At 38.4% G+C, this 26334-nt stretch overlaps 1 protein-coding gene across 4 annotated transcripts in view; it reads left to right on the top strand.

Moving 5' to 3' along the window:
- Nucleotides 1-26334, top strand: part of LOC136875263 (endoglucanase E-4) — a 226725-nt gene that overhangs the window by 182636 nt on the left and 17755 nt on the right. The window lies entirely within an intron of this gene.

Here is a 26334-nt window from a genome sequence, read left to right as displayed (position 1 = left end):
AGCTTTCCAGGTAGGGAGCCACTTCAAAATCCATGTAGAACACCTGAATGATCAGCATTAAAGAAGGTTCCATAAAACAGGCTATATCTCAGCTTCCACCTGCCCGATTTTTTGTTGTTTTTGTTTAAGAGCTAATAATAAATTGAAACGTTTTTGGTATTACATCATTTTCTAAACCTAAATAGCTTCACACAATTTTCAAAACAGTTTAACTTTTTCTACAAAATTTATCATTAAACAATTTTTTTTATCACTTACATTATTACTTTTCTGTCTCATATGACAAAGGACAAGCATTCTTTAAGCTTTTCTTTGATACCAGGGAAGTCCAGTTCTGATGGGAAAATTCTCCAGAAATTATGGTCAATATCATGGTTCACAAGAATAAACAATTCAGGCCTTTTCGTAGAAATGCTTGCATCTCAGGTTATCTCACGCTTGTAGCAGTTAAGTTCTTTCTACATAAAGTTATTTCAAGAGTGAAGTAGTGTAATTGTTACTATACTTTTCTCCTAAATTGTTTCAAAAATGGTTTTTAAAATTCATATGTTCAACCAATACCATTTCTTCAATTTTTGAATTATATAATTTTTACAAAGAAACATTTATCATAATCATTGTCATCATTGGTTTACAGTCCTATGAGTGATCAGTTTCCATAAAACATTTCCAGATTATCCTGTCATTTTCTGTTTCCTTCATTGAAACATAATTTTGTGCCTGGATGTCAATTAGAATTTCTTTAAGGAAGGCCTTTCAAGGTCTTCAATGAAACCTTCTGCCACGGTTCTCATTAAATTGGAGTGGTGCATTGTGTGACCCCCCATCAGGCAAGACAATGGCCACAGACTGTGAAGGATTGATCTCCATTGGTTTGCAGTGTCTAGAACTCTGGTGTTTAACATCTTATCTCTACATGTCACATTTATCATCTTACTCCTAAACTTGTGTCTTCTAGAGCTTCTGCCATCATCAACTCACCGAAAGCATTAAACAGAATTGGGTAGAGAGGACATCCTTGTCTTACTCCTTTTTTTAATAGGGACTGGTTTAGTAAAAACCAAACCCCATAGCACTACAACCCTTGAAGGGCCTTGGCCTACCGAGCAACCGCTGCTCAGCCCGAAGGCCTGCAGATTACGAGGTGTCATGTGGTCAGCACAACGCATCCTCTCGGTTGTTATTCTTGGCTTTCTAGACCGGGGCCGCTATCTCACCGTCAGATGGCTCCTCAATTCTAATCACGTAGGCTGAGTGGACCTCGAGCCAGCCCTCATGTCCAGGTAAAAATCCCTGACCTGGCCGGGAATTGAACCTGGAGCCTCCGGGTAAGAGGCAGGCATGCTACCCTTACACCACGGGGCCGGCAGTTTAGTAAGACCTTCTCTCAAATGTACAACCATTGTAGAAGTCCCATATGTGTGAGGTAAGTTGTTCTTTTACGCCCCCCCCCCCCCTCCGATGTGGAGGGTAGCATGCCTGCCTGCCTCTCAGCCGGACGCCCTGGGTTCGATTCCCAGCCAGGTCAGGGATTTTTACCTGGATCTCAGGGCTGGTTTGAGGTCCACTCAGCCTTTGTGATTACTATTGAGGAGCTATTTGATGGTGAGATGGTGGCCTAAGTCTAGAAAGCCAAGAATAGCAGCCGAGAAGATTCGACATGCTGGTCACACAGCACCTCATAATCTGCAGGCCTTCGGGGTGAGCAGCAGTCACTTGGTAAGATATGGCCTTTCAACTGTTGTGCCATGGAATTTGGTTTTACGTTGTTATTGTACACCTATATTCCTTAATAACAAGAATCATTTATGCCAGGAAACCCTATCAAATACCTTTTCATAGTCGTACAGATTCTGTCTCCATATATTCTCCAAGAATGTTTAAGTGCAATGGCATCTCGGGTACTAACTCCTCAGTGGAAACCAAATTATGTTTGTAAGTTATGAATTTCATTATGGTCCATATTGACAATTGATCACTATCAAAGGGTAGAAAAAGGTCCACCTATTCACTACCAAGTCCACTGAAAATGTGTGGGATCAGCTAGGACGTCAACTCCATCCCAGTGCCAGTGTCCAGGATATCAAGGACCAATTACAACAGTTGGGCCAGCTTGCCTCAGGAGAGGATACAACGGCTTTACGGCACTCTTCCCAACAGAATCAGTGCATGCATCCAGGCCAGAGGGGGTGCAACATCATACTGATAAGTGGGCTCGTAGTGCCAAGTTCTTTATGAATTAGACCCGATTTTGTAACCACCGAATAACATCACACACACTCTCAACATGTGAAGTTTATTTTGTTTCCTCCTTCGAATGAACCAATAAATGAAATGCTTTATTTTAAGTAACAAGAAGATGCTTGGAGAAGAAAAGTGAGAGAAAGAGAGTAACATAGTCAACGCTCCCCTCCAGTCTTAAACTACACATCCTGTTACCTTTTCTTTATCTTATCATTAATGTACTGGTAATATGTACAATAGAGACCACATTTTATTCTTATTAATATGCAAACAGAGATTGTATGCATTTAAATTCTTTTATGAGTAGCTCATTTCAATTTTATATGTTTGTTTTTGGTCTCTTCTTTCCATGATTTATTTTATTGTATGGTTATCTTCCAAAGATAAAAAGCATAGAATTTACCTTAATTTCATAGCTCATTTGCTTCTCCTTGAAATAATTGAAATGTGATATGCCAAATGTTATAATTAATGTTTATTATTAAGTTCTGAGATTATAATATTTTGAGCTGCCGAGGAAGAGAACTCTGTTTCTTGAAACATCTATGGTTTCTAATAAATTTCATATTTAGTATTGACATGGTGGACATTTAATTGGATACATTGATGTGATGTAAGTGTGATTCATCACAATTTTTATCTGCAAACAAACTGGACCAAATCACACATAAATTACATTGTTATTTTACTTTCTTTAAATAACTGAGAAATCATATTGGCTAATTGTATGTAAGTTTATATACCAGACAAGAAATAATCAAGGGAAGTTGTAACCCCAGATAAAACAAATTCTGAATAAACTTGTTCTGTTGGGATGTGTATTTATGACATTGGAAGATAATACGGTTAAGAGTATTTCTTTCCCACAATCACATATATTGGTATCTACCACCTTTATTCTGAATGAATGTTCATGGGTGCATGCATGATTTATTCTTAATCTTGATGTATACACAAAGAAGCACACAAAATGCTGTTAGTTGATACACTTTTCACCTTAACTTCACATAAACATACACATAACCTAATCAACTGCTGTCAAAAACAAAATATACACATCAACAAACCGCCATCTTTAACAAATGCCTATCACTAAGCCACACGGAGATCACAACCTTAAAACAATTGACTGCTTACAAGCATGTCATAACATGTGGTCACAAGTATATTCATGTTAAACCATAACTCCAACTAAGTAACAACTCGTCTCTACCATCAAGACCAAGAACCAAGCCATGCTCCTCCAATTGATAGAGTGATGATTTGGGGGGGGGGGGGGGGGGAAGGGGAGAGGGGGTGAGGCCTCCATTCACCTTGATGATAATACTGTTAGTGGTTGGCCATATGTTGCTATCTCTCCTCGGCGCATATTAAACTGGAGGAGGATGGAAAGGATGTTGCGTGGCAAGCGGAATTGCTGAGTTCGATTTTCAAGGAGATATACATGGGTACCAGTTGGTGGGGTCTGGAGAGAATGTGAATTGTTGACAGGACGGTGGGCTCCTAAGACCAGAAATGATCTGTAATATACGGTGAAGGCAGAAACCTCTATTGTCCTCTTGACAAACTTGGAGCACGAGATAGTATTTATGGAATCAGTAGTGCAAGTCCTAATGTGCAACCTCAATTCAAGCACCACTCAGTCCACCTGTCTAGACACTTTTTGAACGACTATAAATTGCTGTGTTAGATTATGGTGTGCGGACTTATAGACCAATGCAGCTGTCACTAAAGTCACTGTGGTTGATGAAGGAAGTTGGAATGACTACACAAATTTTGTTGCTTTTGCTGTGAGTGGACAGTCTGGTGATACATGGGCATTTGTTTTCACTAAACTATCAAGTTTTGAAACCAGTAATTGTGTAAATCATTGAGATATTTTGAGAAATATTGTTAAAATTATGCAGCTTGCCTCTCTCAGTTCATGTGAACACAGTAAGCGAGTAATTTTCAAAGCACTCGTAATCTGTTCTAAGAGTAATTTTCCTTATACTCACTAGAACAATTTAACTTTCAAAATCCACACATATGGGTGTGTTAGATTCTGCTTTATGTGATATGTACTTGGACTTGTTATGCATGCCACCTTGCTATGGATCTTGTGTGGGTTTGTGATTATGCAAATCTCCTCAAGGCATTTCAAAGTTAATAATTAACTAGAGAACTCATGCTGCCCTGCAGCATTCAATATAATATAATATAATATAATATAATATAATATAATATAATATAATATAATATAATATAATATAATATAATATAATATAATATAATATAATATAATATAATATAATATAATATAATATTTATTTATTTATTTTATTTATTTATTTATTTATTTATTTTATTTATTCGTATCAGAAGCATACATTTTACATAGCATAATGGTACTTAATGTCATACATATCAAATAGTGTCTGCCCAGAATTTTGCCAAATCACGGGCATTAGGTGTCGCAGCCATCAAGTCCTCTATTGTGCAACTTAAAGGACATTTACTACAGTTCATGAAATGGGCTGAGGTTTGGTCTTCACCACATTGTCTGGATGTGCCAGGAAAGCCCCACTTTACCATATTGATTCTTGATCTACCAACCCCAGTGCGAAGCCTGTTCAACGATTTCCACGTAGACCAATGTTCCTCGTGTCCTGGGGGGAGATGTTCAATTGGTAGCATCCAACCAGCAAGTTGAGGATTTCTATTTCTCCATAATCTCAACCTTGTGGATTGAGCAGATTCGTTTAAATCTTCGGTTGTATTCAGGAAACTCCTCCTAGACCTCAATCTTCGGTGGGCAGGTTCATATCCATTCAATGGTTGTGCACATGAGGCAAGTGCTTTAGTTCTCTCATTCATGGATGCAACTTCTCTTCTTATATCTGGTGGGGCGATTCCAGCCAAACAGTAGATTCTATCTCGTGGAGTTGGTCTCAAGCAGCCAGTAATGAGACGACATGTTTCATTTAGAGAAATGTCAACTTGTTTAGCATGACTTGATCTGTACCAAACAGGGCAAGCGTACTCTGCAGCGGAGTAACACAGAGCCAGGGCTGTAGTTCTCAACGTCTTTGGATGTGTACCCCAATTGGTTCCAGACAACTTACAAAGGATGTTATTTCTAGCTGACACTTTCTGCTTGATGTTCATGCAGTGTTGTTTGTAGGTGAGAGCACGATCCAATGTTACACCTAGATATTTAGGTGTTGGGCAGTGATCTAGTTGAGTATCTTCCCATACTACCTGCAATTTCCTTGATACCTGTCTGTTCTTTAAATGGAAGGCACATACCTGAGTTTTAGATGGGTTAGGCTTCAATTGGTTTCCTTTGTAGTAGTAGGATAGTTCAGAAAGAGCCTCTGATAACTTTTCTTCTACAACCTCAAAGCAGTTTGCTTGAGTAGCAATAGCTCGATCATCCGCATATATGAAACTTCTGGTGCCAACTGGAAGAGGTTGGTCATTCGTATAGATATTAAAGAGCATAGGGGCGAGAACACTGCCTTGTGGCAAACCATTCTTTTGTTTCCTCCATCGACTTTTCTGATCCTGAAATTTAACGAAGAACCTACGATTTTGGAGAAGATTGCAAATTACTTGAGTCATCTTGTAATCTTTTGTCATGTTGTATAATTTTCGCAGCAGTATACGATGATTAACTGTATCATATGCAACAGATAAGTGGATAAAAGCCACCCCTGTAATTTTATGATTTTCATATCCATCTTCGATATACTGTGTCAGATGGAGGACCTGTGAAGTACAACTTTTTCCTTTACAGAATCCTGCTTGCTCTGGAATAAGAAGTGTTTCACTGATCACAGTAAGTCTTTCCAGGATCATCCGTTCTAAGATCTTGTTCAGATGACACAACAGTGAGATAGGTCTGTAATTTTTTGGATCAGTTGGGTCTTTTCCTGGTTTGAGAACTGCGATTACTCTGGCTTTCCTCCACACACGTGGTAATTTGCAGGTGTTTATACAATTGTTGTCCAGTTCTAGTAACCATTGTTTAGCAACAGGTCCAAATTGCTTAATTTGCTCAACACATATTTCATCTAGGCTGGCAGCCTTACCATTCTTACACTGATTTATTGCTCTGTTCAGCTCAGATAAAGTAAAAGGTTTAGTGAGTGTATCTGTCTCCTGCTCATAATCCCTCTCAATTCCTTTATTCTGAAGCCTACATGGATTTGATGGTTGTCCATTTCGTAGAAGTTGATGTGCTATTTTGTTTACTGTGACACTGGAATGTGTTAAAGTTTTATTAGGATCACTGCTGAGTCGTCTAAGTAATCGCCAAGCTTTTTGACTACTTCTACCCATGTCACTCTCTTCCATCAACCTTAACCACTGTGCCCGTTTTACTTCACAAATAGAAGAGATTACTTGTTGTCCCATTGCGATAGTGTCATTGCTGAAAGGGTTTTCTTCAAAGAGTTTATGATACTCTGTTAAGAGGGCAGAGGTTTCTTGAGTTAGACCTTGTATGTAGTTTGTTCTACATCCTCTAGGGATTGTAGCTCTAGAACACTCCCTGATGATATTATTAAACTGTTCATATGCTTCTGGAATAGGATTGAGTGGTTTGATCTTCTCATCCAGTAAGTTGGTGAATCTTTCCCAGTTAGCTTTCTTAAAATTATATCTCCTTTTAAAGTAGACCTCTTGAGGTCTAATGGCAGCTACCAGTTGACACATTATTGGGCGATGCTTTGTATTCGGAATAGGAGCACATACAGATTTAACATACTGATGTGCTATCTTTTTGCTCACAAATATTAAGTATGGATTATAACCCCGCTTCCATCTACCACTGTTAAAAGAAGAAGGGAACTTGCTATCATGGATAAGAGACAGATGGTGTTCCTCAGCCCATTCTAAAACATTCTCACCACTCTCGTTGTCTTGTTCATAACCCCAAATACTGCTGTGGCTGCTGAAGTCACCAATGAAGAAAGATCATCGAGATTGTTAGGTGGCATGAATGAGAATGTTACATTAGTAGGTTTATAGATGGAAACTATAACCGAATTGCTCAATTCCACTGCAATCAATTCTGTATCATTTTCTTCTGTAATTGATGTGGAGAGTATCTGGAGATCTGGCTTGACGAAGACTGCACTACCATATCGTCCATGCAGTCTCTCTGCTGCCAATTTCATACCTGGTATTCTAGGACGTGGTTGGTGTACATCCCTGTGAGCTTCTTGCACACATTACATCACAGTTTGTTGTTTGGCAAAGTTCTTGTAAGAGCTGTTGTTTACAAGTTGACATACCTTCTATGTTTATAGATATGATGGTCATTTTTGGTTCTGAAAAGAACTTTTCCCGACTTATGAATGTCATTATATAATAGTTGATGTTACTTCTGGATTGGAAAGATCAGCCGGTGTTAACACCTCACCGTTGCCCAGGGAACGCCCGAATGTAAATCATACACTCTTCGGGGAGGCTCTTCCTGTGTCCCCCATAATATAATATAATATAATATAATATAATATAATATAATATAATGTAATACCATATAATGTCCGACTCGCTGGCTGAATGGTCAGCGTACTGGCCCTCCGTTCAGAGAGTCCTGGGTTCGATTCCCGGCCAGGTGAAGGATTTTAACCTTAATTGGTTAATTCCAATAGCTTGGGGGCTGGGTGTTTGTGCTGTCCCCAACATCCCTGCAACTCACACACCACACATAACACCTCCTCCACACTAACACGCAGTTACCTACACATGGCAGATGCCGCCTACCCTCATCGGAGGGTCTGCCTTACAAGGGTTGCACCTGGCTAGAAATAGCCACACGAAATTATTATTATTATTAATATTATAATATAATATAATATAATATAATATAATATAATATAATATAATATAATATAATATAATATAATATAATATAATATAATATAATATGGCGTAGGGATGTGGTGACCCCATCGCCCAGTGGGAAACCACTGCAATCAGCCACCCGAGTATTGGCGGGAAGACCATAACATTTGCAGGGTATGGAGGAAATGCCTACTCCCAGTCCGGAACAACTAGGATGAACTTGTAGCATTTCAATTATCACCAATTCATACTTCATTAAGCACCTTTCCAGATCACATCTGGAATTGTAAAGCCTGACCTCGGTCAGAAATGTTTCGATCGAAAGATCAGGCAATCAATGATTATGAGTCTTCTAATGAATAAATCCACCGGTGTGGACAAACAACAACAAGGATCTGCACAAAGACGCCGCTTGGAATCTGATGGGGTGTCAAATAGAAGACCTAGGCAAGTCAGAGCGCCTGGAAGCCCAACAGACAATCGACAGACAGCTGACAGACAGTGGACAAACCCAACAATGTAAGAAGAGACAAATCAGGAAAATTTTTATATTTTGCAACATTAAATATTAATTCACTAAGTAAGGTGGGCAAGTTGAAACATTTAACTGACGTGCTGGACCAACATAGGATTTTAATAATGGCTTTACAAGAACTTAGGAACACAGACCAGACCCAATTGAATCAGGAGGTTATCGTCTCTACAAAGGACCTCCAGGACAAAGAGTAACGAAGAATGTCCCCCAATTTGGTGTAGGTTTCCTTGTTCATAGTAGCATAATAGACTCAATTGAATATTTTTCTTCTAACCCTTTGAGGATGGCACTTCTAACAGTTAAAGTAGGGAATAAAACTTATACTTTAATAAATGTCCAAGCACCAACAAATGACAAAAACAATAAAGATAGAGAAGGAGTTGAAAACTTTTGGGAAGAACTTGATTACATATTATTGAAGATCCCTGATGAGCATATAAAAATCTTACTTGGAGATTTCAATGCTAAAATAGGCAGAGAAAAGAATCGCACAGTTGTAGGAAAATGGCCAGCTCATAAATTAACAAACAAAAATGGCCAAAGATTAATTGAAGTTTGTGCAGATCATGGACTCATTTTGGAAACCACCAGATTCATGAGGCGACCACATAAACTTATGACATGGAAATGCCCTAACATAAAATTGAGAGAGTTTAAGATTGATCATGTTGCTATCGATAAAGATTATCATAAAGTAAAGAAATTTATAATGTCAGAGTCCTCTGTGGGGTAGACATTGACTTGGATCATTATATCTCAAAAATAAAAATCAAGTTAACACCAAGAAGGAAACACAAACGTAATCATCTCGAAGCAAGGAGAAATTATGATCCCAGTTATTTAATAAATAATAAAACACATTTAGAGAGGTCCAAAACACCTTTAAATGACAAATTAGAGAAGATGATCAACAAACTTAAAACCATAGGTGAAGAAATGCTCCAATTAAAAGGAGAAAGAAACATGCGTGGTGGAACGGGAAATGTGACAAAGCAATTCAAGCAAGGTACAAGGCATGGTTAAATGATCAACAGAGGAAAACAGAAAAATCTCGAGAAGAATTAATTAATGCCAGAAGACAAACAGCTAAAGAAATTAGGACAATTAAAAGAAATTATCAAAAGGAAATTCTTAGTACAATAGAGGAAACATTCAATCAGCATAAAACAAGAGACTATTACAAAACATTCAAGCAATATCAATCTAAGTTTACCCCTCCCACACTTATGTTAAGAAATAAAAATGGAAAAATGGCACTCAGTAATCAAAATTCCGAGCTCGATAGCTGCAGTCGCTTAATTGCGGCCAGTATCCAGTATTCGGGAGATCGTGGGTTCGAACCCCACTGTCGGCAGCCCTGAAGATGGTTTTCCGTGGTTTCCCATTTTCACACCAGGCAAATACTGGGGCTGTACCTTAATTAAGTCCACGGCCGCTTCCTTCCCACTCCTAGCCCTTCCCTGTCCCATCATCGCCATAAGACCTATCTGTGTCGGTGCGACGTAAAGCAAATAAAAAAAATAATCGAAATAATGCTAACATCCTTGCAGAATACTTTAAAGAGTTACTCTATTGTGAGGATCCTGTGGAACATTTAGAATTTGACCCTAACCCAAAAAATAAAACTCCATTACAAAAGATTATACCACTGGGGCCTGTTCCACGAACGAACTTTGCAACTTTTCAACTTTGCACTTTTCACTTTTCAATTCTTGCAAAGTGCAAAGTCTTTCTGTTCCACCATGAACTAGGCTGTACTTTTCAATTTCTTCGCAAAGTGGAAAGTCATTGCAAATGAGTGATTCGATCGAGTTTATTCCATGAGCAAACTGTATAGGCCTAATGCTTTTAATGCTTTACTTTTCGCGGCGAACTTGGCGGTATAATTGTCGTACCGTTAAAGTTTTTATCATGGGAAAGAAAGGTTATTATAAGAAGCTGGCTGTGCTGGAAGTTGTATACACACAGAAAGACATTCACCCCTCATTAGAAATCCCGTCGCTATATTAAGTGGATTATCAGGCCAACGTACTGTTAGGAAATATTACATTTACTATAACATCTATGACTTTCGTAACAGTTCTGCAAATAATTGATTTTGATGTCCCATGCTGTTACACAGTACAGCTGGGCACCATTTACTAAAAAATGTAAACATAAGAATTTGTTCTTTTTCAGAAAGGAATTTACTTCTTTATGTTTCAATAAATGACCGATCATTTCAAGAATATAGTCAGCCTCTGTTGGGATAATACGAAATCACTCGCGATATTACGTCGAAGTGAGGTTATGAAAATTAATCCTGTCTTTGACGTTCTATTATTGGATTCTTCATCACTGTCCTCACTTGATGGTAACAAAAGCTCACGTCGTAACGTGTTTGTCACTAAACCAAATTCTACGTCGAGAAACTAATGTACATACTTGTTAATTAACATATGAAAAGGGAATCATCTCTTTGCAAGATTTATAAAAACTCTTCACTTCATTTCTTTGCACTTTGCATTTCTGTACCAATGGAGGAACATAACAGGCTTGAAAAATGAAAAGATTTCTAACTTTTCACTTTTCACTTTGCAAGCTAAATCTGAAAAGCGATGGTGGAACAAAATCTGAACTGAAAAGTGCAAAGTGAAAAGTTGCAAAGTTCGTTCGTGGAATAGGCCCCAGTTTACAATGAAGTGAAAACAGCAATTAATGCACTTAAAAACTACTAAGCAGCAGGAGAGAATCAAATAGTAGCAGAAATATGGAAGAATGCTAATGATCAGACTATTCAAAACCTACATAAATACATCATTGATATTTGGAACACGGAGAAGCTTCCCGAGGAATGGAATACAGCGATAATCCACCCGCTGCATAAGAAAGGTGATTGCTCCAATCCAAATAATTACTGGGGGATACCTTTGCTTGATATTACATACAAGATTTTATCCAAGATTATATACACAAGAATCCAAGAACAACTCGACCAAGAACTTGGAGAATATCAGGGAGGATTTCGACCAGGTAGAAGCTGTCCAGATCAAATTATTAGTTTAAAATGGATAACGAAGCACCAAAGAGTTTGAAGTAAGGGTTTAGTCATCACGTTTGTAGATTTAAAAAAAGCATACGACAGTATTCATCGTGAATCATTATTAAAAAGCCTTAAAGAATTTGGCTTACACCAAAAACTTGTTAACCTCATTAGTATGACTTTTAAAAATACGAAGGCAAAAGTTAAATTTAGAGGTGAATTATCAGAATCATTCACTATAAGAACTGGACTTCAACAAGCAGACGGACTTTCACCATTGTTATTTAACTGTGCATTGGAGAAGGTTATGCGTGAATGGAACAAGAAATGCCAACCGACTATCAAGATCGGTGGAAGTATTAAACTCAACTGCCTTGCTTTTGCGGACGATTTAGGATTATTTGCAAATACAATAGAAGAGGCTAAATTTCAAATTGAAGAACTAGAAATTATAGCAAAAAAAAAATAGGATTACAAATTTCATTTGAAAAAACAGAAATGATGCCAACTTACCAGTTATTCAACTTAACAGTAATAAAGAGATTAAAATTGTTCAGAAATTCAAATATCTTGGGGAAATAATAACAGGGAACACAAATGAAAAAGAAGCAATAGAACACAGAACAACTAAATTTAAACAAGCATGAAGACTTACCTGGCCAACCTATTAAAAAAAAAAAAATCTCTTTCGATAAATGCTAAGCTGAAACACTATAATTCCATAGTTAAACCAGAGGCAACATATGCTAGTGAAACTTTATTCAAATTAAATGTAAAATCTACAACAGACAAATTACAGAAAACTGACAGAAGAATTCTTAGAACAATTATTAATAAAAAACACCAAGTTGATGGACAGTGGAGATTGTTGCCTAACAGTCTATCGTGAATGTGAATCAATAATATCTACAATGCGTAAAAGAAGAATTTCCTTTTTCTGTCACATATCAAGATTACCAGACACCAGGATATTGAAACAACTTTTTGATTACTTTTTGAAAAATAAAATCAATAATAATTGGTTCAAAGAAGTGCAGGATGATTTGAAAGAATTGGGTATAACTCGTCAACAAATAAAGATAGAAAAGAGGAGAGGATTTTGAAGAACAAAAGCATAAATCTCAAACTAAAAACAGGTGAACGGAAACAATATACTATATCGGACACACAAAGGGCTTCCAGGTCAGAGGGGATGAGAAAGTTCTGGGAGAAGAAAATGAAGAAATTAACTCAAATGTATTAATTTAAGTGCTCCAATGTAGGTGTAAAATATGTAAATAAATAATATAATATAATATAATATAATATAATATAATATCTATATATATAAAGTAGCTTGTCCTGACTGACTGACTGACTGACTGACTGATTCATCATCGCCGAGCCAAAACTACTGGACATAAAGAAATGAAATTTTGGAGATATATTCATATTAAGATGTAGGTGCTCGCTAAGAGAGGATTTTTGGATATTCCGTCGCTAAGGGGGTGAAAAGGGGGGTGAAATTTTAAAATGAGTGTGTCTATATCTCAAAACTTTAAAAGTTTACAGATGTGAAAATTGGTATTTAGAATCTTCTTTAAAAATAAGGAAACACGTATTTTTTTGTTTTGAGACAATCCCAATAGGAGGGGCACAAAAGGGTGAAAAAGGGGTTGAATGCCTTTAATCGGGATACCGGTACTTATATCTCAGAAACTGAAGATATTACAGAGATGAAAATTGGTACTTTTGATCTCTTTTAAAAATAAAGAAACACGTATTTTTTTGTTTGGGGGAAATCCAATTAATGGGAGGGTGAAAAGGGGGTGAATTTTTAAAATAGGTGCATCTATATCTCAAAACTCTTAAAGTTTACAGATGTAAAAATTGGTACTTAGAATCTTCATTAAAAACAAAGAAACACGTATTTTTTTGTTTTTGGAAAATCCCAATAGGAGGGGTGAAAAGGGGTGAAAACGTGGTTGAATGACTTTCATGAGGATACTTATATCTCAGAAACTGAAGATATTACAGACCTGAAAATTGGTGTTTAGGATCTCCTTTAAAAATAAAGAAATACATATTTTTTGTTTTTGGAAAATCCAATTAATGGGGGGTGTGAAAAGGGGGTGAATTTTTAAAATGAGTCTATCTATATCTCAAAACTTTTAAAGTTTAAAGATGTAAAAATTGGCATTTAGAATCTCCTTTAAAAATAAAGAAACACGTATTTTTTTGTTTTCGGAAAATCCCAATTGGAAGGGTGGAAAAGGGTGAAAAAGCGGTTGAATGCCTTTAATGAGGCTACTTATATTTCAGAACCTGAAGATATTACAGACCTGAAAATTGGTGTTTGGGATTTAATTTAAAAATAAAGAAACAGGTATTTTTTTGATTTTGGAAAATCCAAATAATGGAGGGTGAGAAGGGGGTTGAATTTTTAAAATGAGTGTGCCTACATCTTAAAACTTTAAAAGTTTACAGATGTAAAAAAATGGTATTTAGAATCTTCTTTAAAAATACAAGAACACGTATTTTTTGCTTTCTTTAAATCCCAATAGGAGGGGTGTAAATGGGTGAATAATGGGATGAATGCCTTTAATGAGGATACATATATCTCAGGAACTGAAAATATTACGGAACTGAAAATTTATATATGGGAGCTGCTTTAAAAATAAGGAAACACGTATTTTTTTGTTTTTGGAAAATCCAATTAATGGGGGTTAAACAGGAGTGACAAACTGGGGTGAATTTTTTGAAAGACTATATCTACAGAATATCTGAGAAACGTAAAATGTTATAGACGTAAAAAGTGGGTATTTGGAATCTCCTGTAAATGTAAAGAAAGATAGGTGATTTGTTTTCGGAAACTCCACGTAAGGGGAAATAAAAAGGGGTGAAATTTTAAAAAGCGAATTTCTACAGTATATCTCAAAAACTTAACATGTTACAGAAGTGAAAAATGGTATTTTTATCTCTATTAAAAATAAAGAAACGTGTATTTTCAGCTTTCGGAAATACCACTTGGGTGGAAGGGGGGGGAGTAAAAGTGACTGAAAATGGTGTTGAATTCTTTTAATTAGGCTACTGATATCTCAAAAATGAAGATATTACAGACGTGAAATCTGCTTTGGAATCTGCTTTAAAAGTAAAGAAACACGTATTCTCGGAAAATCCAATGAAGGGGGGGTGGGGGTGAAAGAATTGAAAAATTAATTGAATTAATTGTATGAGAATACATACATCTAATAGAAACTAAAGTTGTTACGGACGTGAAAATTGGTATTTGAATCTCCTTAAACAAAGAAAAACGCGTTTGGGGGGCGGGAGTGAAAAGGAGTTGAATTCCTTTCATGAAGACACATAGATCAAAAACTGAAGAAGTTAGAGTCGTGATAATTACTATTTAGAAGATCCTTTACTATTAAGGAAACAAGTATATTTTGCCGGAAAATTCACTTACGGGGTGGGGGGGAGGGGAGTGTGAAAGGAAGTGAAAATAAAGTGAATTATTTTTATGGGGATACTTATATCTCAAAACTGAATGTAACAGATGTGAACATTGGTGTTTGGAATATCGTTTAAACATAAAGAAACACGTCTTCTATTTTTTTTGGGGGGGGGGGTAAATAAACTTAACGGCGGTGGGGTGTAAAATGAGGTGAGATCAATTGATTTTACTGTTCATAATGTACTTAAGGAGCCTCCGTTGCTCAGGCGGCAGCGCGCCGGCCTCTCGCAGCTGGGTTCCGTGGTTCAAATCCCGGTCACTCCATGTGACATTCGTGCTGGACAAAACGGAGGCGGGACAGGTTTTTCTCCGGATACTTCGATTTTCTCTCTCATCATTCATTCCAGCAACACTGTCCAATATTTAATTTCATTTGTCATTCAACGATCATTGCCCCAGAGGTGTGCTTCGGCAGCCGGCACAATTCCTATTGTCGCTGCTAGATGGGGCTTTATTCATTCCATTCCTGACCCTGTCGAATGACTGGAAACAGGCTATATAGTTTCGATGTACTTATTCTGATCATAAACCGATCATTTTTAATCTTTCCTGGGCTGGTTTTCAACAGCCATCTTTTCCTTCGGAGAACGTTCTTAGATTACAGTAGATCCTCCTGGCATGTAAATAAAAATTTAAACACATTTGAAATAAACGATAGGAATGAGATGGACCGTCAAATTGTTCACCTCTATAATAAGGTCAACAATGCACGGAAGTATGTCATTGGTATCGCCAGAAATCACACACACTTGCCTACGCGCGACGATGGTGCTGGTCACATTGTAACAATGACACTGGCAGCAGATGTAATTTACCGCCAAGTAGCGATCTTGCAGTTTGCTGTGGGGTTCAGAACATCTTTTAATAATAATAATAATAATAATAATAATAATAATAATAATAATAATAATAATAATAATAATGTTCTGGACCGTTGTCAAATGTGCGGACCCCCCCTGGAAAATGGTCCTGGACGGGTAATGACTAAGAATGCAGTCCGGCCGCGGGTTCAGTACCGCCAAGGCACCTAAGACGACACCACGCCGGATCTCCTGAAGGATTTGATCCATATTAAAAACGCTTATAGGAAAAGATGGCAAAGATTTAGGGACCCAACTGACGGGGTGGAATATCTGGACCTAGCCCGGGAAGTACGAAATCGATTGCTGGAAAGAAAGATTGAAAAATGGGAGGAAACTTGCCGTAACCTATTAGAAAACGAGACAGATCGCGAATTTTGGCGGATTCTCGCAGAAAAGGAATCAGATCGCGAATTTCGGCGGATTATATATCTAAAACAATAAGCATTCAATTACAAATTTCAGTATAATACCGTAGCGAAGCACGGGTATCTTGCTAGTAATATAATATAATATAATATAATATACTATAATATAATATAATCGGTCAGATAATGTCCCTTGATATAAAACTGTGCCATGTGCTGCCTGGGTACTTTTTTGAATGTTTAATTTTAGGATTTTAATACCTGTTAATAATGTGCGATGTAAATTTTTGTAGATTTTGGACATTTTATTTTTCACATCTTTTTAGTGCACATGCCAAAGGTGGCTGAACGTTGACTTATCTGTCATCTGGAGTGTCACTGTTCACCTCAGTGACCCTGAAAACTATGGATTCAGCACTAATATAGGTCCTTTTCGATTATTTTTACATGTCACTCCCTCCCCACTCCACCCCTATGGGTGGTAGGTGTGTCTTACTCCGGCAGTATTTCTTTCCAGATAGTATTAACCCATTCCAGTCTGGGCCTTAATATCCCTAACAAACATTCTGGACTGGGCATTTTTAAGGATTTTTAAAACATTATATCTCTGTACCTGTAGGAGATATTTGCATGATTTTTTTTTTTTTTTTTTTTTTTTTTTTTTTTTTTTTTTTTTTTTTTTTTTTTTTAGTGCTTATTTGAGCATCTAATTTTGAAAAACGCTGTTTTTATCATGCCAACTATCACTTGCGATTTTAAAATTGTTTATATATTATACCATGTTTTGCAAATGGAGGAAAGGTCTGACAGATAACTAAGCAAGTACAGTTTTCTGAAATACTGTTATATTTACCCTATTTCGTGAATATAAAATGTGCGGTGCAATTAGAAAACAACAACAGTAATAAGTACGATATAAAAATAATAATTTTTCATTAATAATAGTAATAATTACAATAATGAAAATGGGAGCTCTTATGAAATTTCATTTTGATAAATTTTGTCAAAAGTTACTCAAATGTAAAATTATTGTTCCATTTACCACAAAAGACTTCTGAGAAAGACAAAATACAGTCTTCTAAAGAGAAAACTTTACTAATATGTAGACAATCTTACGTATTCACGCAAAAATGAAATACACAGGAACATGCGCTAGGCCGTAAAACGAACTCCAATCATAATGAAATGTAAGAAGTTGTTTCGAATTCATATGTCAATAACATGTTCATTTGCACATAAACTTATAATACTGTATATCATAAAATATCGAAATTATCACTTTCGTCAAGCACATGTTTGCCAGAAGAAGCCATGTCTTAGAGCTCACTGAGTGACAACATCTACTGATGCATGCTGATCGAAAATATCATAAATTCTCTGACTTAGACATATAATACTGCCATCTGCTTAAATTCTCTCGTAGCTAATACATGAAAAAACACGATGTATCCATCAGAATGCGTGCATAGGTCGTTCTCGATTTTTAGTGAATTGTCAAACCTTACTACGGGCTATGCCTGCAGCGTGGCCTGAACATAATTTCGGAAGCTATGCTCGCAGTTAGACTGGAAAGAGTTAAGTCATATGTGTAAAAATTTTGTTTGAAATTGCTGGTTTGCTTAAGTCACCATCATTTTTAATTGCTTAGTTTTGCAGACATCTTTACGTAAAGATATTGCTCCTTAACTGTGCGCAATCTGCTAAGTATGGAATGTATTGTGGGATTTTATTTTTGGATTACTCGTAGTTGAATGAACTCAGGAACCTATCAATGCCTGATGATTCACTGGCAGATAATTCTGGAGAGAAGAAAACAGAAATAAAGAAAATTGGTCCAGTAGATCAGATGGACAGACTGGCCAAAGAAAAAAATTAATATATAGATATCTCGTGCTTTGTTTTGAACCTAATTATTGAACACTGGGCAAAGACTTTGAGGAGCTCAAAGAAGAGTAATTATGATGTCATTTCCTTTAGAGCGGGCAGAACTGGCCTTCAGTGCCTGATGCACAAAATAATTATGGTGTCTATTTCCTCCTGTCCTCTTTACCTTTAACTGTCACCGATATAGTTGGTCCATTATTGGACATTATAAATTTTCCAGCTATCTCATTCCTGGTTGACAGTGTTTTGCCCCACTGTGCTAAGTTGAGCTCATCAGTTGGTAAATAGCACACCTACCAAGATGCATGACTACTACTACTACTACTACTACTACTTCTTTTTCATTCCTCCCCTGAAAGGGGCCTCTTAGACGGTGACTCTGCCTCTCTGGCCGGGAGATGCCTGGAGAAGGTGAGGGAATTGGTGGCCCTGGCCTATACTAGGAACTGTCCTGGCATTCGCCTTAGTGCAGGAGAATGGAAAACCACGGAAAGCCATTCTTGAGACAGTCAACAGTTGGGGCCTCTCCCAAATGCAGAGGCATAGAGCCAAAGCAGAGCCGTGGCCACCCCTCCTCTGCTTGGTTGGCCAGTCAGAATGCAGAATTGTTGGACCATGGGCCAGCCATGGCCACTTATCTGCCGAGACCCACTCTGCATCTACTGACCCCATGGAGGCCAATTCCAATTGAGAGGTTTTCATTCCCCTCCTTGAGGGGGGCAGGGGCGGGCCACTTAGAAGGTAACGCGTTTTCTCTGGCCAGGAGATTCGGCAGGTTTGGTGGGTTGTGGGAGTAGGGTAATGGGTGGTGTGATTTGACTTGGTAGAGGAAGGAGAAGGGGGATTTTTACCTCTGATTTCTTATTTCCTTTAGTTAGTTACAATTTATAATACAGAGTTGATACTGGTATTGTCTGGATTAGAGGTACATTAACTGGTTAACAATGCACTATACTGAGTCCATTACAATATTCTACAATACAATATATACAAAAGTTACTAGTTTACTTTGTTGTTATATACAGGTTGGGCTAGAGCTCATTGCATTCTTTGTTACAATTAGTTTCTACAAAAAATAATACATATTTAGTTATAATATAGTCCTACAGAGTTCATTACATTATATTATATTACAATATATACAGATGTTACTTGCTTGTACTTCAAATTAACACAAAATTAATATTTATTTGGTTATAAGGTAGAAAATAATTACACAAAAAATAAAATACAATATATTTGCTTGCAATGGAGTTATATACAGGATTGCGGGTTACAATAAATAAATAAATAAATAAATAAATAAATAAATAAATAAATAAATAAATAAATAAATAAATAAATAAATAAATAAATAAATAAATAAATAAATAAATAAATAAATAAATAAATAAATAAAAAAATAAATAAATAAATAAATAAATAACACCTATATACACTGACTGACAGAGCAAATGCAACACCAAGAAGGAGTGGTCAGAACTTTATGCCAATTGCAGGGTAGACTGACGTCACTGAGGTATGCTCATGATGTGAAATGCGCCGCTGTGCTGCGCACGTAGCGAACGATAAATGGGACACGGCATTGGCGAATGGCCCACTTCGTACCGTGATTTCTCAGCCGACAGTCATTGTAGAACGTGTTGTCGTGTGCCACAGGACACGTGTATAGCTAAGAATGCCAGGCCGCCATCAACGGAGGCATTTCCAGCAGACAGACGACTTTACGAGGGGTATGGTGATCGGGCTGAGAAGGGCAGGTTGGTCGCTTCGTCAAATCGCAGCCGATACCCATAGGGATGTGTCCACGGTGCAGCGCCTGTGGCGAAGATGGTTGGCGCAGGGACATGTGGCATGTACGAGGGGTCCAGGCGCAGCCCGAGTGACGTCAGCACGCGAGGATCGGCGCATCCGCCGCCAAGCGGTGGCAGCCTCGCACGCCACGTCAACCGCCATTCTTCAGCATGTGCAAGACACCCTGGCTGTTCCAATATCGACCAGAACAATTTCCCGTTGATTGGTTGAAGGAGGCCTGCACTCCCGGCGTCCGCTCAGAAGACTACCATTGACTCCACAGCATAGACGTGCACGCCTGGCATGGTGCCGGGCTAGAGCGACTTGGATGAGGGAATGGCGGAACGTCGTGTTCTCCAATGAGTCACGCTTCTGTTCTGTCAGTGATAGTCACCGCAGACGAGTGTGGCGTCGGCGTGGAGAAAGGTCAAATCCGGCAGTAACTGTGGAGCGCCCTACCGCTAGACAACGCGGCATCATGGTTTGGGGCGTTATTGCGTATGATTCGACGTCACCTCTAGTGCATATTCAAGGCACGTTAAATGCCCACCGCTACGTGCAGCATGTGCTGCGGCCGGTGGCACTCCCGTACCTTCAGGGGCTGCCCAATGCTCTGTTTCAGCAGGATAATGCCCGCCCACACACTGCTCGCATCTCCCAACAGGCTCTACGAGGTGTACAGATGCTTCCGTGGCCAGCGTACTCTCCGGATCTCTCACCAATCGAACACGTGTGGGATCTCATTGGACGCCGTTTGCAAACTCTGCCCCAGCCTCGTACGGACGACCAACTGTGGCAAATGGTTGACAGAGAATGGAGAACCATCCCTCAGGACACCATCCGCACTCTTATTGACTCTGTACCTTGACGTGTTTCTGCGTGCATCGCCGCTCGCGGTGGTCCTACATCCTACCGAGTCGATGCCGTGCGCATTGTGTAACCTGCATATCGGTTTGAAATAAACATCAAATATTCGTCCGTGCCGTCTCTGTTTTTTGCCCAACTTTCATCCCTTTCGAACCACTCCTTCTTGGTGTTGCATTTGCTCTGTCAGTCAGTGTAGTTGAAATGAAATTACATACAGAATTATTATGTAAATTATTATATACAGGAATGTTTGGATACAATGCAAAATAAATTAAAATAAATAAATAAATAAATAATACATATTTTGTTGTAATGAAGTCATATACAGGGTTGTTTGGTTACAATGTAGTAAATAAAATAAAGTAAAATAAAATAAATAAATCATACATATTTGATTGCAATGGATGGATTGTTAGTTTCTACTTACTAATGAACACACAGGGAAGGAGGACATCCGATGCAGAGTGGGGGGGGGGGCATTACTATTGAAGGAGGAGTGGTGAGGACGTGTACGAGGGTTCCCAAGTGTGTCGTGTATTATATTATTGCTGTTAGGCGATGGGAGCTATTGTGGCTGGGGAGATGGGGCTGGAGAGTGAGAGGTGGTGTAGTCAGGGTGGCACCACCTAGGGTGGGGGCAGGGAGCTGTATAGGTGGAAAGTTGTTTGGATGAAATGTGGGGTGGGGGGAGGTGTGCCATTGAGGAGGTGGTTTAGGGACACGTGATCACCGTCGAGGGCTCGCTGGTAGGCGTGCTGGAATTGGGTGAGGACGTAGGAGTCAAGTTTGGGGAAGGGAAAGATGTCGTGGAGGTCTGATGTGGGATAGCGGAATGGGAGTCGGAGGGCGTGGCATACCGTGCGTTGTTCTATGGAAAGGAGGGAGCGATAGAGGTTAGCGTTGGATTTAGCTCTGGTTGTCCAGGTGGTGAGTCCGTAGGTTATGAAAGGTTGGACAAAGGACTTGTTTGTGTGGAGGAGGAGGGCGGGTTGGAGACCGCACCATGTGCTGGCCAGGCGGCGCACAAGTCGGGCATGGTTGGCTGTTGTGGACTTGAGGTGTTGGGAGTGGGGGTGAAAGGTTAGGTGCCGGTCAAAAAGGATGCCAAGGTATTGTAAGATGGGTTGGGTGCGAATGCAGGTGTCCCGAACTTTGAGGGTGGGCTGGTCAGGATTGCGAGTGGTTCTGGATTTGCCACGGTTGCTGTGGAAGAGGATGGCTTGGGTTTCATCGGGGTGTAGTTTCAGGGGCCACGGGTCGCACCAGGAAAGGAAGGTGTTAAGGTAAGGTTGGATGGTTCGGTTGATTGTTTGGTCTGAGTATAGTGGGACTAGGATGGCTGTATCATCTGCAAACTGTAGGAGTCGGACGGGGGTAGGTTGCGGGATATTGCCTACGTAGAGGATAAAGAGTAGCGGGGAGAAGGATGAACCCTGGGGGACTCCGTGTGTGAGGGCGAACAGGGGGGAGAGTTGGTTGTTTATGGATATCTGGGTAGAGCGATTGGTGAGGTATGAGGATATCAGACAGATGTAGGAGATAGGGAAGGCAAAGAATCTGAGTTTAAAGAGGAGCGCGGGATGCCAGACAGAGTCGAAGGCTAGTTGGAAGTCGAAGGTGATTCATTGTTTAGCTTTGCCAACATCTTTACATAAAGATATTGCTCCTTAACTGTGTGCAATCTGCTAAGTACAGAGTGTATTGCAGGCTAGGGTAAGCCTTCAGTTACTGGAGTGATCATTTAATGATTTTATTTTTGGATTGCTCGTAGTTGACTGAACTCAGAAACCTATCAATGCCTGATGATTCACTGGCAGATAATTCTGGAGAGAATAAAACAGAAATGAAGCAAATTGGTCCAGTAGAATGGACAGACAGACTGGCCAAAGCTGTTTTTAGAAAAAATGAATAAATAGATTCTAGTGCTTTGTTTTGAACCTAGTGCGTGACCTACTGTTGTGTGCCTCATACCAACAGTTGTAAGATTCAAAGGGAGAGGGCAGGGCAAGGAGAGAGAGCGGGGAAAGGAAAGGAGAGAGAGGGGAAGAGGGGATTAAGGCGGGGCTGAATGATGTGGGGAAACAGATGACTGCTGAGGAAAGGTGCTGTGAATAGTAAGAAAAGATGAATTACAACTTCTTGGTTTGATGTTTCTAAAAATGGGAATTAGAAGGTCAAACAGGATATTTTTAACAGTTAACAGTTATTTAACCATATCTTCGTGTGCCGTCCTTGATTCAACCATTGACAATGTCTAACAGAGGAACTTCTCAGCATTTTCATGATATTTTAACAACAAGCACTAATGGAACATTTTAACATGTTGCAACACATTTTAGAGCCTGAATTTAATTTCATCATATTTTACATGTTGTGCACATATAATATGTGCGTCACGGAGAAGTATGGTAATTGTACCCGAATATCACATGGTTCATCCCAGATGTTTTTAACACTTTTTAATGTCATTTATGTGTGTTTGTACATTTGTTTAGTTATTGGATGTGTTTCTACAGTTTTGCATTATGGCTGATGATGGCCAGCCAAGGCCAAAACTAGTTCCTAGATTAGAAATGTAATGTAAACATTGCATAATATAATATTGAAAAGGTGGACCATTACAACATAAGTTTAGTTATTATTGTGATCACAATTCAATACAGATCAAAACCATGAAGTTTATATCCTATGAATATATGAACCAATATTTCTAGCACTGGTGAGTAAAATAGAATTAAAGAGAAGACGAAGAGTAATAATAATATCGATAATGATGATAATAATAAGAAGCAGAAGAAAATTTTACAGTAATAAAAATAGAATAAAAAAGAAATAAACAAATAAATAAGAAAAAAATAAATAAAAAGAACTATAACACTAAGCAAACTGCAGTGTTGTGGCATGGCATCACTCTGCCCACGAGTACGTAAATGAGCAATAAGTTGGTATGCCAAAATCAGTGGTGCCTAGAATAAGTGGGAAACTAGGTAATGCCAGGGGGAAACAAGAGGGAGGTGGAAGGAGTGGAAGCATTGTGAAGGATTGCCAAAGCGAGTGGGGAAAGGGTAAGAGCTTTGGTGATAAGTGGATTATTGTAACTGATGCCGGTCTGAATGTATTTAAGACGTAAAGAGTGAATACATTCTAGGGTAGTGGGAAAGGAGTAGAGGGGTTGAAAATCAGCAGAAGGGGTATCTAGAGGAAGGTGGAGTGCAATACGGAGGGCGTGTCTGTCGAGTTAAAGTAAGTTCATACATTATTTTTTGTCAGCACTTATCCAAGTAATAGATTCATATGTAATAACTGGTCGAATAAAGGACTTGTAGATATTGTAACAGTAAAAGTTGATTATGTCGGCTAGCTGAACACAAGACTTGACACAGGGGTGTCCGGTCTCTATCTGATTTGTTACAGAGGAGAGGGAAGTAAAATAAGTATAGAGGAATGCTTTTAATTTTGCTCAAAAGTTTACTCATAAAATAAAATCAGAAATCAACATCACCTCAGCACAGTACTTACAACAAGTATTTCTCCTGGGATTGAGCTGATCCTGGTACACTGCAGGATTGCAATGTTCATTCATAGTGGCACCATCTTCCGAGAAGGTCTTGAATATCTAGAAGATCTAGATGATCTAGGAACACTTGTGGTATTGGTTGTAACACTGCACTAGGATTCGAAATGGACTCATAAAGTGTTTGTTCTGCACAAACAAACTTATTGTTAATGGCGATTTTAAACAAATCACAAGTGATGATAAACTGTCCTCACAGTTTGATGACACCGAATAATTGCAATGCAATATCACTGAACTTGACGTACACAGTCATTACTACTGGACTGAGTTAAGTAATAAATTAAATTGAACTCTTAATTAAATCTGTGATGTATCAGCCACGGAAAATAAATAAGTCACTTTATTAAAGTTAAATATGAGAACTTTGGCTGAGTAATGACATAGAAAATAAAACATTCCACTTTCAAACTTTACACAGTTCAAGTTCGACTTAATTCTTGAAATAAAATGAAACCAAAGAATTTGCTCTGTGAATTTAGTCCCGTTCATGATTAAATAATGGCGAAAAAGGAAACACTGTCCTTTCTAGAACCGTCCTGGGTTCAACACAAGCCCTATCTGGATAATTAAGAAATGTTAACTGCACCAGTTTATTTAACCACAGTTCTAAGGCTATGTTCTATCGTGAATCTGGTCACTTGGAAAATAAATCCTAAGTTCGATAGCACTGTTAAATTCAACTACTTGTGTCAGTAGCTTGTAACATAAATGTATAATTTGATGAAATGTTCTAACACCTTGGTAGAGTAACCATGCACTTTGACATTTCACTACTACAAAATTCAATCAACTGTACAGTTTGAAACACAGAATTAGATTTCGCTATTAGCACAGTTTTATCACTTGTTAGGGTTAAATACAAAATTATGTACAGTTTTGACGTTTCACTAACGACCAAGTTTTATCACTTTTAGCACTCAATGTTAAATCACTTTGTAAAGTTCAAATACTGCCATTCAAATCCTATCATCTCTTGTAATTCAAACATTTAAGTACTTGGTAGCATAATATCGTACTAGTGAGGAAATATAAGTTCGGATCTCACTGTTCCTGTAAATAGTTAAACACCTTAACTGTTCACGTCTCAACTCATACGCAACTTCTGTTATCACACGCAAATGATACTGTAATTCTTCTGTCTTGTAGATGCATTGTAGAATTAAATTCAATAGTACACGGACTTAAACTTTCATCGGAGAGTCCAACTGGCAACTTACATCATGGCAGCAGAATGACCAACAGCCGACCGACCGGCGTCGACTGTGGCACAAGGTGGACTGAGTTCACAGGTGAAATGCCTGCCTTTTTATGCGGGATCCCCAAGAAAGTGTGACTGTTTTATTTCTTTGAATATCTCCCTTAATTCTTAACATATTTCTTTCAAACTTGGGCATCATAATCATAAAAAATCGGGCCACACGGCGATGTAGTTCATCTCTTCATACCTTAATTCACTCAAAAGATATCAACGATGGAAAGGATCAAACATTCTATCGGCTGACGCAACGTGGCCTTGACCGCGTTCCACAGTTCGTGACGTCACAACTCCTCGTCACTCTCAGCTGGCATGCTTGCAGGCTGCTGGATGAGCTCGCTCGGTGGGCGATATAACTTCACACATCAGCGATTTTAACTTAGAACAGTATTCCTGGTATAATATAAAGGGTTTGTAAAGGTTTGTTGTATTCAGAAAGATGCACACACAAAATTATGTCAATTGTGTACACTATTTTTGTTTACAAATTATACACACATGATCCTCACACTAATAAACTACCGCCCATGGGTTAGAGAATTGTTTCCAAGTTATACTAGTCCATTACACTTGCATCAGGTTTAAGACCCCACATATAGC

Source organism: Anabrus simplex, chromosome 1 (genome assembly GCF_040414725.1).
Source record: "Anabrus simplex isolate iqAnaSimp1 chromosome 1, ASM4041472v1, whole genome shotgun sequence".
Classification (NCBI taxonomy): Eukaryota; Metazoa; Arthropoda; class Insecta; order Orthoptera; family Tettigoniidae; genus Anabrus; species Anabrus simplex.
Note: the sequence above shows the minus strand (reverse complement) of the source record. Positions and strands in the feature narration are given on the sequence as shown.